The sequence below is a fragment of the Rana temporaria genome, chromosome 1 (genome assembly GCF_905171775.1).
Source record: "Rana temporaria chromosome 1, aRanTem1.1, whole genome shotgun sequence".
Taxonomy (NCBI): Eukaryota; Metazoa; Chordata; class Amphibia; order Anura; family Ranidae; genus Rana; species Rana temporaria.
In genome coordinates, this window is record NC_053489.1 from 555,337,348 (window position 1) to 555,356,021 (window position 18,674).

The following is an 18,674-nucleotide window of genomic DNA, read 5'->3' on the forward strand; positions in this document are numbered from 1 at the left end:
CCACATTTGGAGGTGCCCAAGGGCAACTTGGACACCTCCCTGTTTGTTTCCCGTTATTTATTTGAGAGTGTCCAATCTAGAATATGTAATGGTAAAAATAAAAGAAATACAAAAAAAATAAAAAACACTTTGTAGACCTGATAATGGTAAATGGTTTACTTTATCAGATTGTACCGTTTCTCTTAACAATAAAAAAAATAAAAATAAAAAAACTTTGGCAAGTGAAAAAAAATACAGTGTAGACATTTCTGTATATGTGCATCAGGGTGTAACTGAAGTAGAACACAAACTGCTTTCAGATTTGTATACATGGAAATTTATACATAAAATTTCAATTCATTTTTTGTTGAGGTGACTAAAACTCCCAAGAGATTCGAAGCTGAAGTATGAATGATTAAACCTTGTCATGTAGGGTTATATCTGGAAATATATGTTTTATGACAAGTTGTGACAGTCACAAAGCGTTGAAGCATAACAAATAAAAGTGGCATTTTGCTATGTGCTCTGTTACCATCAATGTAGTTTATGGAAGTCTAACGATACTTTCAAAATTTGTATTATTGAAATAAAAATGTAATACTGAAAATCTCTGGATTGCATATCATTCTGCAACAATACAACTACTTGCATTCTATTGCATCTGCATCTTTTGTGAGTTAATTAGTGCATTTTACTGACACTTTACAATGTCAAAACAATATTGTCCTCTAGAAGAAAGACAAGGCTTCTATTTTACTAAAGTCTTTACTTCTGGAGTTAATTGCAGGATGAGACAGTATGATGTTTTCTTTTTAGATCTTGGCAGTATGACCCTTGTTACAGTTTGGGAAAAGTTAATTGCCACCCCCCCCCCCCCCCCCCAAAAAAAAACACACCAGCCAATATTTGGATATAGCTAGCATTTAAATGGGAGTTTAACTTCACTTCACATGTTTTAAGAGCAAATGTATTTAGCCAAATGTTGGTTAAAGTGATTGTAAAATCTATTTTTTTTTTAATAAAATAGCAAACATGTTATACTTATCTGCCCTGTGTAATGGTTTTGCACAGAGCAGCCCAGATCCTCTTCTTCTCAGGTCCCTCTTCATTTCTCCTGGGCTTTCCCTCCTGCCCCTTTATCACCATTAGCTAACTGACTTTGATTGGCAGCAGCAGGAGCAATGAGGAGGTGAGTCCCAGGCAGCCGAGACACTTCTGCAACATCGCTAGATCTAGATAGACATCAGGTAAGTATTATGAGGGCTGAAAAGGGCTTCTGTACCCAGAATGTTTTTTATCTTAATGTATAGAATGCATTAAGATAAAAAAAACATTCTGCCTTTACAACGACTTTAACATTTTTAGTTTCAATATACTGTACTTTTTGTTTCTGTGACAACAAGCATGCAGTTAACAATAAAAACCTGACAGAGGTTTGGAGTGCTTACCACCCCCCCCCCCCCCCCCTCGCACACACACACCTATAAAAAGAGATATCTCTGTGGGGTTGATTTACTAAAGCTGGAGAGTGCAAAATTTGGTGCAGCTCTGTGCAGAAACCAATTGGCTTTCAGGATTTTTGTCAAGGCATAATTGAACAAGTTAAAGTTAGAAGCTGATTGACTACCATGCACAGCTGGTCCAGATTTTGCCCTCTCCAGTTTTAGTAAATCAACCCTTATGTGGCAACAAGAACAAAGACACAGTGAAAACCTAGCATAAGTTTTTACTTATCTTCACCATATTCAAGGTTCAGATTGAAAATACACAGTATTGCAATAGGGAATTCAACAATAATAAGATGTTGTCAGTATTTTAAACCTCTGTTCTGAATTGGTTTTGTTCGCTTTCAAATCAGTTTCTTCTCTTCGTCACTGTCTAGCTTTTCTATTGCTCTCACATTTAAAAGCTACTATTATTATTTATGTGTTCTGCAATTATTACTAGTGACACCTCCCCTTCCCAGCCTTATGCCAGAAATGTGAAACAAACACATGCATTTTATTATGACAGTCTGCTTTTTGTCTTCTGATAACCAATGATAACCACCACAGCCACTTATACTCACACAGTTTCTCTGCAGCTTGTTTGAGAGTTTCCTAGAAAATACAATGGCAATATAATGTCTTCAATTGTATGGTTAGCAAGATTGTATTTGCAAGATTCATATGCTTACCAACTTGTCTTTTTAGGCTTCATTATTCTGGTGGCATATCAACAGTCAATGCTCCTTTTCTAGTTTAATAATGAATTGCCTACAATTGCAGGGATGTGCAGTGAGGTCAGTGGCTGGTGAGGCACTGGCTAATATCAGAGTCAGAGACACACAGGTTACATACGCCACACACGTTAGAGCGAGAGCAATAATTCTAGCACTAGACCTCCTCTGTAACTCTAAACATGTAACCTGTAAAGAAATTTAAAGCGTCGCCTATGGAGATTTTTAAGTACTGAAGTTTGACGCCATTCCACAAGTGTGTGCAATTTTAAAGCATGACATCTTAGGTATCTATTTAGTCGGTGTAACATCATCTTTCACATTATACAAAAAAATCGGTCTAATTTTAGTGTTTTTTTAAATTCATGAAATGTTCCCCCAAAAAATACTGTGTTACATGAAAAGTTGCAACGACCACTATTTTATTCCCTAGGGTGTTTGCTAAAACTATATATATATATATATATATATATATATATATATATATATATATATATATATATATATATATATATATAAATTCTGTAACAAAAAAATATGATTTTTACATGTAGGAGAGAAGTGTCAGGTTTGGCCTGGGTGGCAAGTGGTTAATTACCATAATTAAGTAATATACAAATAATTATTATATATTGTTTTTAGGGTCATTTACTATATTTTCAAAAACTGTACTCAAGCAGGTGGCTTAACGGACAAATTTACTGAAGTTTGAAGTTACAACCTGAAACCAGTAATTTCTCAGTAAATAGATAAATAATAAATTATTATGTTATAACATATAGCATAATAATATATGATTTGGCTTGATTAGAACAGTACCTTTTCAGCAGCAGCAGATTCTCATTCTGCCTCTTAACTGTGTGAGAAAGACATGGGATTATGTGTAAATCGTATACCCATAAAACCATGTTTTTTCCTTGTAGTTAAGAGGGCTTGGCTGGAAGGGAGCATGTGTCTTGCACATGTCCCTTCTATGACACTGCAGTGAGAGGAGAGCATTCACTGCAGACATTTTATTGGACAGCTTGGACCAATGGTACTTTACCATTGGTCCAAGGCTCCAAGCTGTCCACTGAGCTCAGTGCCTTTGATAAGAAGTGAAAGGCACTGTGAGTTCATCCTCTCAGTCTGCTGCAAACAGTGTGTGCCAGTTTGTATTTAAACTGGCCAATCTGTATGTAGTTTCTGACAGGCTGCACAAGGAACCCCATATTTCGGAAACTGTAGGAGCCCCAAATTGTGACCAGTGGTGGGATATACCTTTGGCGGTTTGGCAAATTTGGGGTCTCTGTGACCCCAGGTTGCCGAGCTACGACCCTTGAAGCTTGATTTTTTTATGTTCATGGCATACTAAGCTCTTAGCCCCATACCGCAACCCATTTTGTTAAAGCTAAACTATAGGTGTATATAAAATATATAAATTAATGGAATGTATTTTTAAAATACAAGCAGTCAATATGCTTGAATTTGACCTGGCATCAACCTCATGCAGTCCCATTAAAGCAGTGCTAAAGTGTGAGATGTAGACAATATGAAGAGAGAGCAAAGTCACAGAGAGATGGGCTCATGACTTCTCTGCTTTTCCCTTTATTGTCCAGTCAGGTTGGGGTAGGTCTGGAGAAATGGGCTCAGAGAAATGGAGTTGAGTGATGCTACCATGAGACTGAGGACATCTAGCTGCAAAAAGCACTGTGGGGTATTTTCTTCCTCTGCTTTAGTTTTGTGACCACAGGTAATCGTGATCTTCTTTTAGTTAAGTTTCCCTTCAAATGTTGGCCCCCATTTCCAATCAATAAATCCTTTTTTTATTAAATCTCTTTAATAATTTTCTGATTTTTTTTTCCATACAAAAAATAAAACCATACATATACATTTACATTTCCATGTCAATTACATTCATCTTCTCTCTTCTAGAGCCTCCATATATTTTTTTTTAGATTCAATTATTTCGCCTGACACAGATACCTTTTTCACTCCTCTCTTTCCCTTTATTCAATGGTGTGGTTAACCTCCCCTTATACCCTATTTTTTTTTTTTCAAAAAGTATTTATTGAGTTTTCGAGAATTATAACAGAACAGGGTAAGACAAGGGCATCGTGAAACAAGTAGCAAGAGGGGACGCAGCCCCGGTATTGTAATGACATTAGATTAGCGGGAACGTACATGTGACATAGTGGAGGCAAGGTTTTCAAGGTCGGGTACCTGGAAAGATTTTGAGGGGGGGGGGGAATTCTCGTTCACACTCCCCCCGAAGGGGGGGGTCAAAGAGGATATTTGTCTCCACGTAGATAGATAAATATAAATATAAATGAGAACATGAGAGTACGAACTGGTAGGATCTGTAGGGTAAGCATAAAATCAAATCAAAAGCTGATGTATAATAATTAGCTAACAACAGCTATAAGAGACATTGCAGACATTGTGGTGTAGTATAGAACACAGGCAGAAGAGAAAAAAACTGAAAATAAAAGTGGGGGGGGGCACCATGGTACAAGCTGTAGCCATTGAGGCATAGGGGGGGGAAGGGGGGGCGGTGTGACCTCCGGATCATCTAAGGCAGTTCAGATCATCTGGATGTGGTGAATCGGGCAGCGGGTGATGGCGGGTCCCCAGCCAGGAACAGAGGCGGAGGGGATTTAAAGTATGAGAAGGAGTATTGGTCAAAATTGGAGAAGTCCTCTTGAGAAAGCGTAGTGGACATGAAAGGTTCCCAAGTTGAGAGGAAACGGGCCTTTGCCGAAGCTCGCTGAAAGTCTGTGGTGGCTTGCTCCTTGTAGAGGAGGAGAAGAAGATCCCGTTGAATTTGAGTGATGGAGGGGGGTAGAGGAGATATCCAGTTCCTCAGGATCGCCCGTCGTGCAACAAGGAAGCAGAGTAGCGGCCAGTCCTTGGGCACCTGTGGAAGAGGCGGAGCAGCATTGGAGGGGGGGGCAGACCCTTGAGATCTTTGAAGTAGCAGGGGGTCCCAGTATCCAAATATGAGGAGGAGAGGATCTTTGGGCAGCCTCAGTAGAGTAATTTGAAATACGTAGGCCAGGACTTGGTCCCAAAATGTCGAGATAAATGAGCATGACCAGAACCGATGTGCCAAAGAGGGCTTCGGGTGATGGCACAGGGGGCAGGAGGCATCTTATACCCTATTTATCCTGAAGCTGTCAAAGGGTTTTCTAGCCAACTCCCCCATACTCTCTCATATTTCTCCCCATGTCCTCTATTCCAGTATACCTCCCTATACAGTGGCAGATTACTGTTTACGTTTTTCCAATGTGCTACCGAGGGAGCTTCTACCCTTTTCCAATTTAGCACTATCGCTTTCCTAGCATAAAATAATAACAAGCCTTCCTGTGTTCTCTTTCCCACTGAAACAATATTTTCCCCTACCAATCCTAGCAAACAGATCTCTGCCTCCTGTTCCAAGATTATTGATGACACTATGGCAATCGTTCTCAGAACCACTCTCCAAAATACCACTATCTTTGGGCATAGCCAAAATATATGCATGAAATCTAGAGAAGATAGTCACCGCTCCAATTTGGTATGTGGATAAATCCGTATCTTCTCAGAGAAACCCAGGTGCCGGCAATGCACGAAGCAATTGTAGAAAGAAATGTTTGGACAGCCGCACTCTGGAAAAACCTTCTCGGTTGCCTTTTATTGATAAAAGTTATCAAACACCATACATCACAGCAAAGACAGGGGCATACAGCTGACGTTTCGCACTACAATCAGTGCTTACTCAGCTATGAGTAAGCACTGATTGTAGTGCGAAACGTCAGCTGTATGCCCCTGGCTTTGCTGTGATGTATGGTGTTTGATAACTTTTATCAATAAAAGGCAACCGAGAAGGTTTTTCCAGAGTGCGGCTGTCCAAACATTTCTTTCTACATATGCATGAAATCTCCTGGGATGTCTGCACATCTCCAGCAGCTCTGAGGCCTCGTAAACACGGCCGAGGAACTCGACGTGCCAAACACATCGAGTTCCTCGGCCAGTTCAGCCCTGAAGCCGCCGAGGACCTCGGCGGGCCGAGAGCTCCCATAGAACAACGAGGAAATAGAGAACATGTTCTCTATTTCCTCGCCGAGGTCCTCGTCGGCTTCCTCGGCCGAAAGTGTACACACGACCAGTTTCCTCGGCAGAATTCAGCCAGAAACTCGGTCGGAAGCTGAATTCTGCCGAGGAAACTGGTCGTGTGTACGGGGCCTGAGGGTTTTTCGGAGAAATCTTATATAGCTTATATGGTGTATAGTGGCTCCTATGTATAATTTTAAATTGTATTAATTTATCTCGAAGTGATACCAGTGTCTGCAATGGGAACCTCCATACTTCCTCCCAGTCAAATTTGGAACATCTCTTCCAATTTTCGTTAATTAACTTATATCTGGCGATGTAGTCCTTATTAAATACATATAAAAATTTGAGGTTGTCTTTTTTCCACTTTTTACCATTTGCTCCAAACCTGATTCCATTAATCGTGGGGTCCCCTCCGGAAACTGAGCTAAAAAGGCATGGATAAGCTGCCTATACCTAAAGGCATTACTCATTGCTCATTAAGCTGCCTTATTTCTACATATGAGAGAAACTTTTCCCCCTGTAGTACTTTCGACAATTTATTCACCCCATATCTAGTCCATGCTCCTGGATCCTGAATCGAATCCAGATGCAGTAACTCAGGATTTCTCCACAGTGGGGTATTTGGTGATAAATTCGTTTTTGAATCTCCTTCTCTTCCCATAACCATTTTCCATATTTTAACTGTTGTTCTCATTGCAGGAGTCAAATCTTGCCTTGTTTTAATCCCTCTATACAGCAATCCCTGCAATGCCTCTACTGATTGGACCACTGCTGCTTCCAACATGGTAGCCGAGTCATACCCATCCGGATTTAACCATCTCCCCGCCGTCACTAGTTTTGTAGGTATATAATATTTATGAAAATCTAGGAAGGCCAACCCTCCCTGAGCCACTGGTCTCATAAGTGTGCTTAATTTAATTCTAGCTGGTTTATTTTCCCATATAAATGTAGAGAGCATTCCATGTAAATGTGTAAAAAAACTTTTTGCCACCCACTGTGGAGAATTCCTGAATATATACAAAAACTTGAGGAGAATTTTCATTTTTACCAGATTTACACATCCCAACAGCGACAAAGGCAACATCACCCATATCTTTAATCTCCTCCTAAGCTCCTGTACCACCGGATCTAGGTTTAACTTTCGGAAATTCTCAACCTGTCAGATAGATATTATTATACCCAGGTATTTAAATTCCGTTACCCATTTCAATGGTAAATTTGGGGCAGCAGTTTCCTGTGCTCCTTGATCAATAGGGAACAATAAGGACTGACCCCAATTTACTTTAAGCCCTGTGAATACTGAGAAGACATTTAACAATTCTAGAGCTCCCTCTAAAGATGGACCCGCATCTCTTAAAAACAACAACATATCATCAGCATACAGGGCCACCCTCTCCTCCAACCCCCCCACTCGAAGTCCCTGAATATTTGATGTAGTCCTCTGCCACTGGCTCTATTGCTATTGCAAAGAGCGCTGGGGAAAGAGGGCAGCCCTGCCTCGTGCCTCTGTATAACCGGAAAAAAGATGATAATTTTCCTCCCAACTTAATTGCTGACATGGGTCTCCCATAAATTATTTGGATCCACTTGATGAATACTAATGGAAATCCCATCCTTCTAAGTATTTCCCACAGAAAAGGCCATTCGATTGTATCGAAGGCCTTCTCTATATCTAGGGAGGCCACTGTCATAGATCCCTCCTACATATAATGGGTATGTATATTTGTATAAAGCCTGCGTAGATTAATATCTGTTGTTCTCTGTGGCATAAATCCTGTCTGATCTGAATTATGGGCCAGATCCACAAAAGGGATACGCCGTCGTATCCCTGTTTCTATCTATGCGACTGATTCACAGAATCAGTTACGCATAGATATTCCTAAGATCCGGCAGGTGTAATAGTTTTAAACTGTCGGATCTTAGGATGCAGTACCTCGGCCGCCGCTGGGGGCATTTCTCATTGAAATTCCGCGTCGAGTATGCAAATTAGCACTTACGGAGATCCACGAAGCGGTTTCCCTTCGTGAAGTAAGTTGTTAGTTTGCAAACGCAAAATTATGGCTACTTTTACAAAGTGTAAAGTTAGTACACCTTGTAAAAGTATACCCTTCTTTCCCGAGGCGATGTCAAATTTTTTTAAACATTTTTTTTTTTTCCCGCCGCATCTTTTTTTTTTCCCGACGCAACTTTTTTTACCCGGCACGATTCACAAAACTCGGCGCAACGTAATTTTGCGCAATGCACGTCGGGAAAATCGCGTTGGGAGCATGCGCAGTATGTCCGGCGTGGGAGCGCGCCTAATTTAAATGGGACTCGCCCCATTAGATTGGGCACGCCTTGCGCCGGACAGATTTAAGTTACACAGCCGAAAATTTCTAGGTAAGTGCTTTGTGGATCGGGCACTTAGGTAGAAATTTTGCGGCGGTGTAACTTAAATAGGAAGATTTAAGTTAAGCCCGCTGGCTGTGGATCTGGCCCAAAGTTTCTAAGCAGGGGTTGTATTCTTAATGTTAATATCTTTGTCAATATTTTCAGATCTGTATTTAATAATGCTATAGGCCTATACGATCAACATAAAGTTGGGTCTTTTGTTTTCTAATATATTAATGTTATATGTGCTTCTCTCATTGGTTCTGGAAGAGCCCCTTTCGTTAACCCACTTGTAAATAGTTCTACTAATTTAGGGGCTATTAATGTTCCATATTTTTTGTAGAATTCTGCCGGAATTCTATCCGGTACCGGTACCGGTGCCTTCTCCCCTGAAAATGAACGTATAACTTCCATAATCTCCTCAACCATAATGGGGCAAACTAATGCTCTCCTCTCCCCATCCGACAACCACCTGAGGGCTATCCGGTCCAATAGGTCCGTCATAGCCTCTGGGCGAAAGTCGGAGGGGATACACACTATAATACTCTCTAAAGGCCTACAATATCTCTTCAGGTTCTTTTACTTTCTGTCCATTTAAATCCTCGATTTCTGATATGATTGTAGCTTGATGTTCTTGTTGTGCCAATCTTGCCAGAAATCTGCCACCTTTATCTCCCTGCTCAAAGATATTCTGTCTATTTCTATGCATTTCTAATCTTATTTCCTCCGTATGCAAATGTAGATCTCTTTGTGCAGGCATCATTTCATCGAAGTGAATACTGCTAGGGTCTTGACCGTATTTTCCCTTCTGAAGATCAATCTGTATTTTCAACTCTTGTATCTTAACCTGCTGAAATGTTTGATTTATATTGTCCTCGTAGATATGCTTTAAATGCATCCCAAACAATCTACACCAAGATGTATTTTTTTCTACTATTTCCAGATGTCCCACCCATTGCGTGCTCCCCCCTGCCCCAGAGCACCCAACCCCCCCATGTTGAGGGCATGCGGCCTGGTACGGCTCAGGAGGGGGGGCACTCACTCGTCCCCACTCCTTTCCTGACCGGCCGGGCAGCGTGCTTTGGATACGGGTCTGGTATGGACTGTGGGGGGACCCCCACGCCGGTTTTTCGGTGAAGGGGGGTTCTCCTTACAACCCATACCAGACCTAATGGCCTGGTATGCCCCTGGGGGGGCCCAATGCCGTTTTTTTATTTAAAATTTGGCGTGGAGTTCCCCCTCAGGATTTATACCAAACGCTGCATCTAGAATTGGTGGGAATCCAAGTCGGATCCCCGTCACTTCTATGATGCGCTCGCTGGAATGTGCTTTGTCTATTCCAGCAAGTGCGAGATGTCGGCACCCTGTCGCCGAGAATCAGCGCGATGCTGTTGTGCTGGAAACACATTCTCGGGCAACAGGTACAGTAGTGTCTAACCACTCAAACACCAGAGTTCATATTTCCAAATAAAAGAGTGTATACAACCCCCCTTCTCCACCGCCCCTCCCCCCCCCAAAAGAAAAGAAAAGGGAAAGAAAGGAAAAAAAAAGAAATTAGTTGGTCTATTTAGTGTCCCATCCATCACTCATAGTTTTCTAGGGTATAAAAGACTGTACTTGAACCCTTTCTACCTCAGTCTTTTGCATATTTCTGTATATGCTCTTCTTTGCTGCTGTATCTCAACCGGGTAATCAAAAAATAGCAATTTGACATTTTCATACTGTATATCTGCCCTTAGCCTGGCTGTTGATAGTATTTGATTCCTATAGTTCAGTAGACGTATCAAAAAAGGACAGGAAAGTGCCCCTGGTTTAGGGATATGGAAGGAGATCCTGTGTGCTCTCTCTACCACAAACGTTGAAGATACTTCTGTTAAATTCAATACTTCTGTTAGTAATTTTTCTTAAAATTTAATTGGATTGTCTCCCTCCACCCACTCTGGCAGGCCCAGAACATGGACGTTGTTTCTTCTTAAGCGACTTTCTGTGTTTATTGCTCTGTCCTGTAGCTCTCTAGTTTGCTTGTCCAATCTTTGCCATTCCTTGTTATCCTTTTTTAGTTTATCTTCAACTTTTGAGACGCAGATTTCTATTTCTGCTGTTTTTTTTGTATTTTATCAAACTCACGTTTTATCGAACACACATCAACTGACAAGGCATCAATTTTATTTGTCAATGCTTCGCTACTTGCTTTTATCGCCTCCAAAATGTCTTTCCCAGAGGGTGTATGCTCCTCCGCTATTTCTCTCCCCGTATGAGTCTCCGCTGTTATCCCTTTTGCTGGAGATTTTTGTGGGGATTGTGGAGGTTTTTTTACTGACTTTGTTGCCATAGCTGAAGGGGAAGAACAGGGGGTCACAATCTGAGGCTTTACACAAGGTTTATTAGGGGCCATTAGGGACCATTTAACCTCATAACAGTTATTTTATGCTGTTTTTAATATTGGACAATACTGTCCTTGCTCTGCACCAGACTACTTACATCAGCCTTCTTACTTCCTCTTTTCTCTCCTTTTTCCCCCCTGATCCCTGCTGATTTCCAAAAAAATATATCACCTACTATTGCTGTCTTCAATCAGCAGGAGAAGACCGAATTCCAGCAACAGGCAGGGGACCGAATTTCGGCAGCCGAGTAGATATGCAGGCAGGTCCATGGGTCAAGGGCTGGGAAACACTGACTTCCAAAATCCAGCAGCTGGGCAACCCACCGCTCCACTTCCACACCGCATACCGCCTATCTACTGAAGCGCCCGTAGCCATAGCACTCCAGCAACAGGGACTCCCACCTCCACCTCCGCTACCCCCACCAGCCAATCAGTACAGGCGGATAGAGGAGCACACCAAAGCCACCAATATTCAAACCTCCTCCGTAGCTCAGCCGCAGCTTAACATTCACGGCAGCAGTTCAGGCACAGCGCCAGCCTCCAAACCCAGGGGGGAGACAAAGCTCCCACGGCAACAGCAGCAATAGTAAGATGCTGGCTTCAAAAGCCAGTCCAAGGGTGAGAGAAGGGAAATCCCTCAAAGCTCATTCAGCACAGCTGGTATCTCGTCACGCTGAGAGCCTCACATGCAGAGCCCGCCCCTCACACATTCGTCTCACTCACGTCCACACGTCCATTCCAGAATCTATCAATAAATACTTACCATCAGCCAGTCTCTTGAGATTTTTACTGTGAAGGCCTTGCCTGATGTCGCATAGGCTTTGCAGAAAAATAGTCCAGCTCCTACTACACATGCACATTATACCATACATCCATTGCAAAAGTTGTTGTCAAACACCTCAGGATGGCTGGAGGATGACAAAAGCACAAACTAGCCATAAAAATAATAGGACAAAATTAAGTTGTTCTTTAAAGAGTAGCTCCACTTTTGTTGTGGAAAAAAAAAAACATTCTCCTCTGGGTGATCTATGTACATTTCAGGGATTTTAACAAACTTTGTTGCAGATACTTACCTTTTGTTATTCTGGAAAAAAAAAGTTTGTATGTGGAAAGTTAATTTAATGGGTGTGGTTTCATAATTATTAATTAGCTGCTGCACTTGCAGGGCTCTAATGATGAAAATTGCAGGGTATGTGTCCCTTTAGACGTGATTTTCTCTTGGGAGTATCTCACCAAAAATGCAGACTTCTGGGAAAATCAGTGAGCCAATCGCACAAGCAGGAAATATTTTTTTTTCTAAAGAGCGTTCTGTACACATTCTGGGCCAGATTCAGAAAGAAATACGTTACGCTGCGGCAGCGTAACGTATCCCATTTACGTTACACCGCCGCAGGTTTACAGCGTAAGTGCCTGATTCAGAAAAGCTCTTACCTGTAAACTTGGGGCGGTGTAACGTAATTCTGCTCCGCGCAAGCCCGCCTAATTCAAATGGGGCGGGCACCATTTAAATTAGGCACGTTCCCGCGCCGAACGTTCTGCGCATGCTCCGTTAGGAAATTTCCCGACGTGCATTGCGCGAAATTACGGCGCCCCGATATTTTTTTTTAAATGCGACATGCATTACGGCGTTTTGTATTCCCGGACGTCTTACGCAATTTTTTTTTTCGAAATTCGACACGGGAACGACGGCCATACTTTAACATGGCTGATCTAAAGATAAGCCATGTTAAAGCAGGTGTAACTTTGCGACAGGTAAAAATGACTAGCGACGACGTACGGGATTGCGATGAACGCGCGGATCTTCGTGGATCGCCGTAACTAGTCATTTGCATATTCTACACCGACCGCAATGGCCTCGCCACCTAGCGGCCGGCCTAGAATTGCATCCTTAAGATCCGACAGTGTAATTCAATTACACCTGTCGGATCTTAGGGCTAGCTATGCGTAACTGATTCTATGAATCAGTCGCATAGTTAGAACGGCCGTAACACAGACATACGACGGCGTATCAGGAGATACGCCGTCGTATCTCTTCTGTGAATCTGGCCCTCTGTGTACAAAGCACCTCAAGGTAGCCATATTGCATTGCATTTTACTGAAAATTACAGTGCTGTGTATTGAAAAGGAAAGACAATTTTTGAGAACATTCAATTACAATATGACTTGTATCAAAATTGTATATGCTATACTATTATTTATTTTTTCTTATATTTGCTATTTTTAAACAGTAGTTTATCCAGTTTATCCCTTTCCTTTTCTGGGCTAATAGGAAAGGGGTGTCAATAAAATAGCATGGGGGGAGCAATGCCCTGGTGAACATGTACCTAAGTACCTGGGAGCAGTGTTTTTTTAAAGCACTAACATTTACAAATTACAAAAAGAGTTTTAAATTTACATCTCAATTTACATCTCACTCCTGGCTTTTTTTTTTTTATATAAAGCGGCCGGCCTAGAATTGCATCCTTAAGATCCGACAGTGTAATTCAATTACACCTGTCGGATCTTAGGGCTAGCTATGCGTAACTGATTCTATGAATCAGTCGCATAGTTAGGACGGCCGTAACACAGACATACGATGGCGTATCAGGAGATACGCCATCGTATCTCTTCTGTGAATCTGGCCCTCTGTGTACAAAGCACCTCAAGGTAGCCATATTGCATTGCATTTTACTGAAAATTACAGTGCTGTGTATTGAAAAGGAAAGACAATTTTTGAGAACATTCAATTACAATATGACTTGTATCAAAATTGTATATGCTATACTATTATTTATTTTTTCTTATATTTGCTATTTTTAAACAGTAGTTTATCCAGTTTATCCCTTTCCTTTTCTGGGCTAATAGGAACGGGGTGTCAATAAAATAGCATGGGGGGAGCAATGCCCTGGTGAACATGTACCTAAGTACCTGGGAGCAGTGTTTTTTTAAAGCACTAACATTTACAAATTACAAAAATAGTTTTAAATTTACATCTCAATTTACATCTCACTCCTGTCTTTTTTTTTTTTATATAAAGCGGCCGGCCTAGAATTGCATCCTTAAGATCCGACAGTGTAATTCAATTACACCTGTCGGATCTTAGGGCTAGCTATGCGTAACTGATTCTATGAATCAGTCGCATAGTTAGGACGGCCGTAACACAGACATACGACGGCGTATCAGGAGATACGCCGTCGTATCTCTTCTGTGAATCTGGCCCTCTGTGTACAAAGCACCTCAAGTTAGCCATATTGCATTGCATTTTACTGAAAATTACAGTGCTGTGTATTGAAAAGGAAAGACAATTTTTGAGAACATTCAATTACAATATGACTTGTATCAAAATTGTATATGCTATACTATTATTTATTTTTCTTATATTTGCTATTTTTAAACAGTAGTTTATCCAGTTTATCCCTTTCCTTTTCTGGGCTAATAGGAAAGGGGTGTCAATAAAATGAAATGGGGGGAGCAATGCCCTGGTGAACATGTACCTAAGTACCTGGGAGCAGTGTTTTTTTAAAGCACTAACATTTACAAATTACAAAAATAGTTTTAAATTTACATCTCAATTTACATCTCACTCCTGGCTTTTTTTTTTTTATATAAAGCGGCCGGCCTAGAATTGCATACTTAAGATCCGACAGTGTAATTCAATTACACCTGTCGGATCTTAGGGCTAGCTATGCGTAACTGATTCTATGAATCAGTCGCATAGTTAGGACGGCCGTAACACAGACATACGACGGCGTATCAGGAGATACGCCGTCGTATCTCTTCTGTGAATCTGGCCCTCTGTGTACAAAGCACCTCAAGGTAGCCATATTGCATTGCATTTTACTGAAAATTACAGTGCTGTGTATTGAAAAGGAAAGAAAATTTTTGAGAACATTCAATTACAATATGACTTGTATCAAAATTGTATATGCTATACTATTATTTATTTTTTCTTATATTTGCTATTTTTAAACAGTAGTTTATCCAGTTTATCCCTTTCCTTTTCTGGGCTAATAGGAACGGGGTGTCAATAAAATAAAATGGGGGGAGCAATGCCCTGGTGAACATGTACCTAAGTACCTGGGAGCAGTGTTTTTTAAAGCACTAACATTTACAAATTACAAAAAGAGTTTTAAATTTACATCTCAATTTACATCTCACTCCTGGCTTTTTTTTTTTTATATAAAAACAGCACGGGTCCCAAAGGTCCCCAACAAGCATAGCAAAACTCTAAATGCCACATACACACGGTCTGAAATTCCGCCATTAAAAGTTCGATGTGAGCTTTTGGTCGGAAATTCCGACCATGTGTATGCTCCATAGGACTTTTGCTGTTGGAATTTCTGACCGTGTGTACGCAGCATTAGAGTTTTGCTAGCAAAAGATTGAGAGCAGGTTCTCTATTTTTCCGACAGAAAAAATTCAGACGCATGCTCAGAAACAATTTGACGCATGCTCGGAAGCATTGAAGTTCTCGGTTCATCTTAGTGTTAAGTTAATTTAATGGGTGTGGTTTCATAATTATTAATTAGCTGCTGCACTTGCAGGGCTCTAACGTCACTGTGTTCTTGATGGTTGAAAGTTCAGAGAACTTTTGTGTGACCGTATGTATGCAAGCCAAGCTTGAGCGGAATTCCGTCGGAAAAACAATCCAAGGTTTTTCCGACAGAAAATCTGATCATGTGTACGGGGCATAAGGGTATGTTATGTATTGTGGAGGACCTTTGGAGGAGTATGTGTTTTTTTTTTTTTTACAGAAGCCTGTAATGAAGTTTTATTTGCCAGCAATTAAACTGTGCCATTTTATTTTTAAATGTCACTTTTGCTGTAGAACATGCTACAGCAAGAATGAAACAACACGTGCAGAGCGCCCCCCCCCCCCCAAAATGTATACCAAACCCTTTCAGTCCGATATGGATTTAAGGGGCTTCCTGGCCCAAACCCCCAGCAAACCTACTACGTGAATGCATATGGAGTACATAGTTGTCATAGGTGAAAAGATGTCACCTAGAAATTAAGACAATCACAAGTTTAACAAGTTCCTTATTAAAAAATAAATAAAAAATCCCAGAAAAAGTCCCACCTGACTTGCCAAAAAAAAAAAAGACCCAGCGAACATGACAGTGGTATTCATAGCCGAATGACAGCTCCCCCAAGCTATCATAAGCTTTGTAAATGAATGGAGCAAGGATAGTGGTGGTATCATTAACCAAATATGGGCATGGCCATATTAGATCAATGTATTTTTTTTTCAATAAAAGTTTTTATTGAGCAAGGAAAGGCATCAATGGACATGAATACAATATTGGCATACTTTTCATTAACAGCAAAGTTGTATCCAAATTCAAACTGCATAGAAATTGTAACCAGGTAATAATAAATAAAAATACACATAATCTTTTTGTATAAATGTAAAAATTACAGATTTTGAAATGTACAGCCAACTACTGTCCCCAAAACAAAGGCAGGGGCAAGGTTTCCTGTTTAAAAAAAATCACTGGGAAGGGGGCAGAAGAGACCAAGAATTCACCCATTAAGGGGGTCTCCGGTATGGGTTTGTTAATGCAACAGCTAATCTATCTAGGCTCTGAAGGTCAGTTACCCTGTTGTCAGGCTGTCATAAGCATCAGAATATTTGAACTGAAACCAATCAGACCATGTTTTGTGGAACTTATCTGAAGTTTTTTTTAGCTATAGCAAGTGTTTTTTTAACTCAGAAATTATTTACTCTATGTGCCCATTCTCTGATTGAGGGAACTTTTGACAGTTTCCATTATTTGGGGATCAAGGATTTTGCGGCGTTAAGGAGATGTTTAGTCAGGGATCGCTTATATCTCCCCTGGGGAAAGTTGGAGATATATAAAAGGCAACAAGCTGGGGTAAGCTTAATTTTAGCATATTAGATCAATGTTACTAATAAAATTTAAAATCCCTTTTAAAGTTTCTGCCCATATTATTTTACCATAACATAGATGTATTCTACATTGTTTAGGCCATATTCATGATTAAACAGAAAAATGAATTGCTTTGTTTAAACAAATTGTTGTATGCAACATTAAGGCCCCATGCACACAATACGCTGCTAAACTCGAGTTCAGAGGCATTTGGGCATTTTTTTCAACTGCCCCTGAACACATTTAATGTTATCCTATGTGTCCATGCACACAATCACGTTTTTTGGCGTTTTAAAGCAGTTGGGTTTATGTCCTATTTTTCAGACGCAAAATTTTGGGTTCAGAAGCGTTTTATTTTTGCGTTTTAAACTTTGGGAGGGTCTACAATGTCTTTGAGATAAGCGCTGACAGCCGCAAACGCGTTAAAACACAGTTTAGAGGTGTTTGTAATTGCTTCTCGTGTGCATGGTGCACCTATCATTAAAATCACACCTGTCGTGAAGCAACTATATAGACTATGGTATTATATATATATATATATATATATATATATATATATATATATATATATATATATATATATATATATATATATGTATATATATATTGAATACCAATCTTTTTAAAGAAAAAAGTACCCCTTTCTTGTTATGATTAAAAATTCTTCAAAAAAAAGCAAACTCTTCATGTGTAATTTGCAATTGCAATGTACCATAGCTGACATCGAATACATATAAAATGAAAAATAATAGATAAAAACTTGGTTTTAAAAACACTGAAAGATTGATAAGACCATTGCAATGGTTTTATAACAGTCTTAATGGAGTCTGATGTTATCAACATACATGCCATGCAATGGGACTGCTCTATTTTGTTTATACGTTCATAAATAAACAATCTAATCACACTCCTGAATAATCCTCATTTAAGTCTTTCTAAAGTTGTTACGTAGTACAAAATCACTGAAAGGAGGACGAAATCCCACCCAAAGGCATTCTAAAAGTCCTGCTCAGTCTGGCAATATTAATATTATTATGAAAGTTGCAGAATCTGTAGTTCCCACAGTATGGTAAGTATCTCTGGAGGGATAGTGCACATGCTGGCTAGAAAAATATAAGCCTATTGCAGATCAAGGTTCCTGACAAGTGAGGACAGTGGAGGACAGTCCGGAAACCTTCTGGAGACTGCTGTAGGTTTGTGATGGACCCTGTTCCAGCTTGCATCTGGTCTGATGCACTCATGTGGTCTACATAACCAGCAAAGCATCTTATTGAGGAGCCACTTTATATCAGCCAAGGGAGTTCTTATTATAAATAGCGCTCTGCATACCGTCTCTGTATTGCCTTGTCTTGGAACTGTAAAGTGCCTTATTGTGCATATAGTTACTTACGATTATATTAGTATTTTAACCAATTTATATTATATATGATTATATATGTAACTTAGAGTTGAATTTTAAAGTAATAATTTTAAAATGTGTTTGTTTAAAAATTAAACTTAAAAAGTGTGGTATAACAAGGGAGCTATTTACTAATCAGGAAAGATGTTGCTTCTGCTTTACAAATAATTAAATTTTAATGACTCAGTCTTATTGACATGCTGCTAAATATATACAAAGACAGCATAATAAGCAGTATCCCAAATAAAACAACATTTCTGTCTATTGTAATACAAACATTTGGGCATGACTCCTTCTTTCTGAATTCTCTCCTCCCCCAAAGAACAATGTTCCTAAATGCCAGTTTACAGCTGGCACTATTTTACATTTCTCTCTCCCACA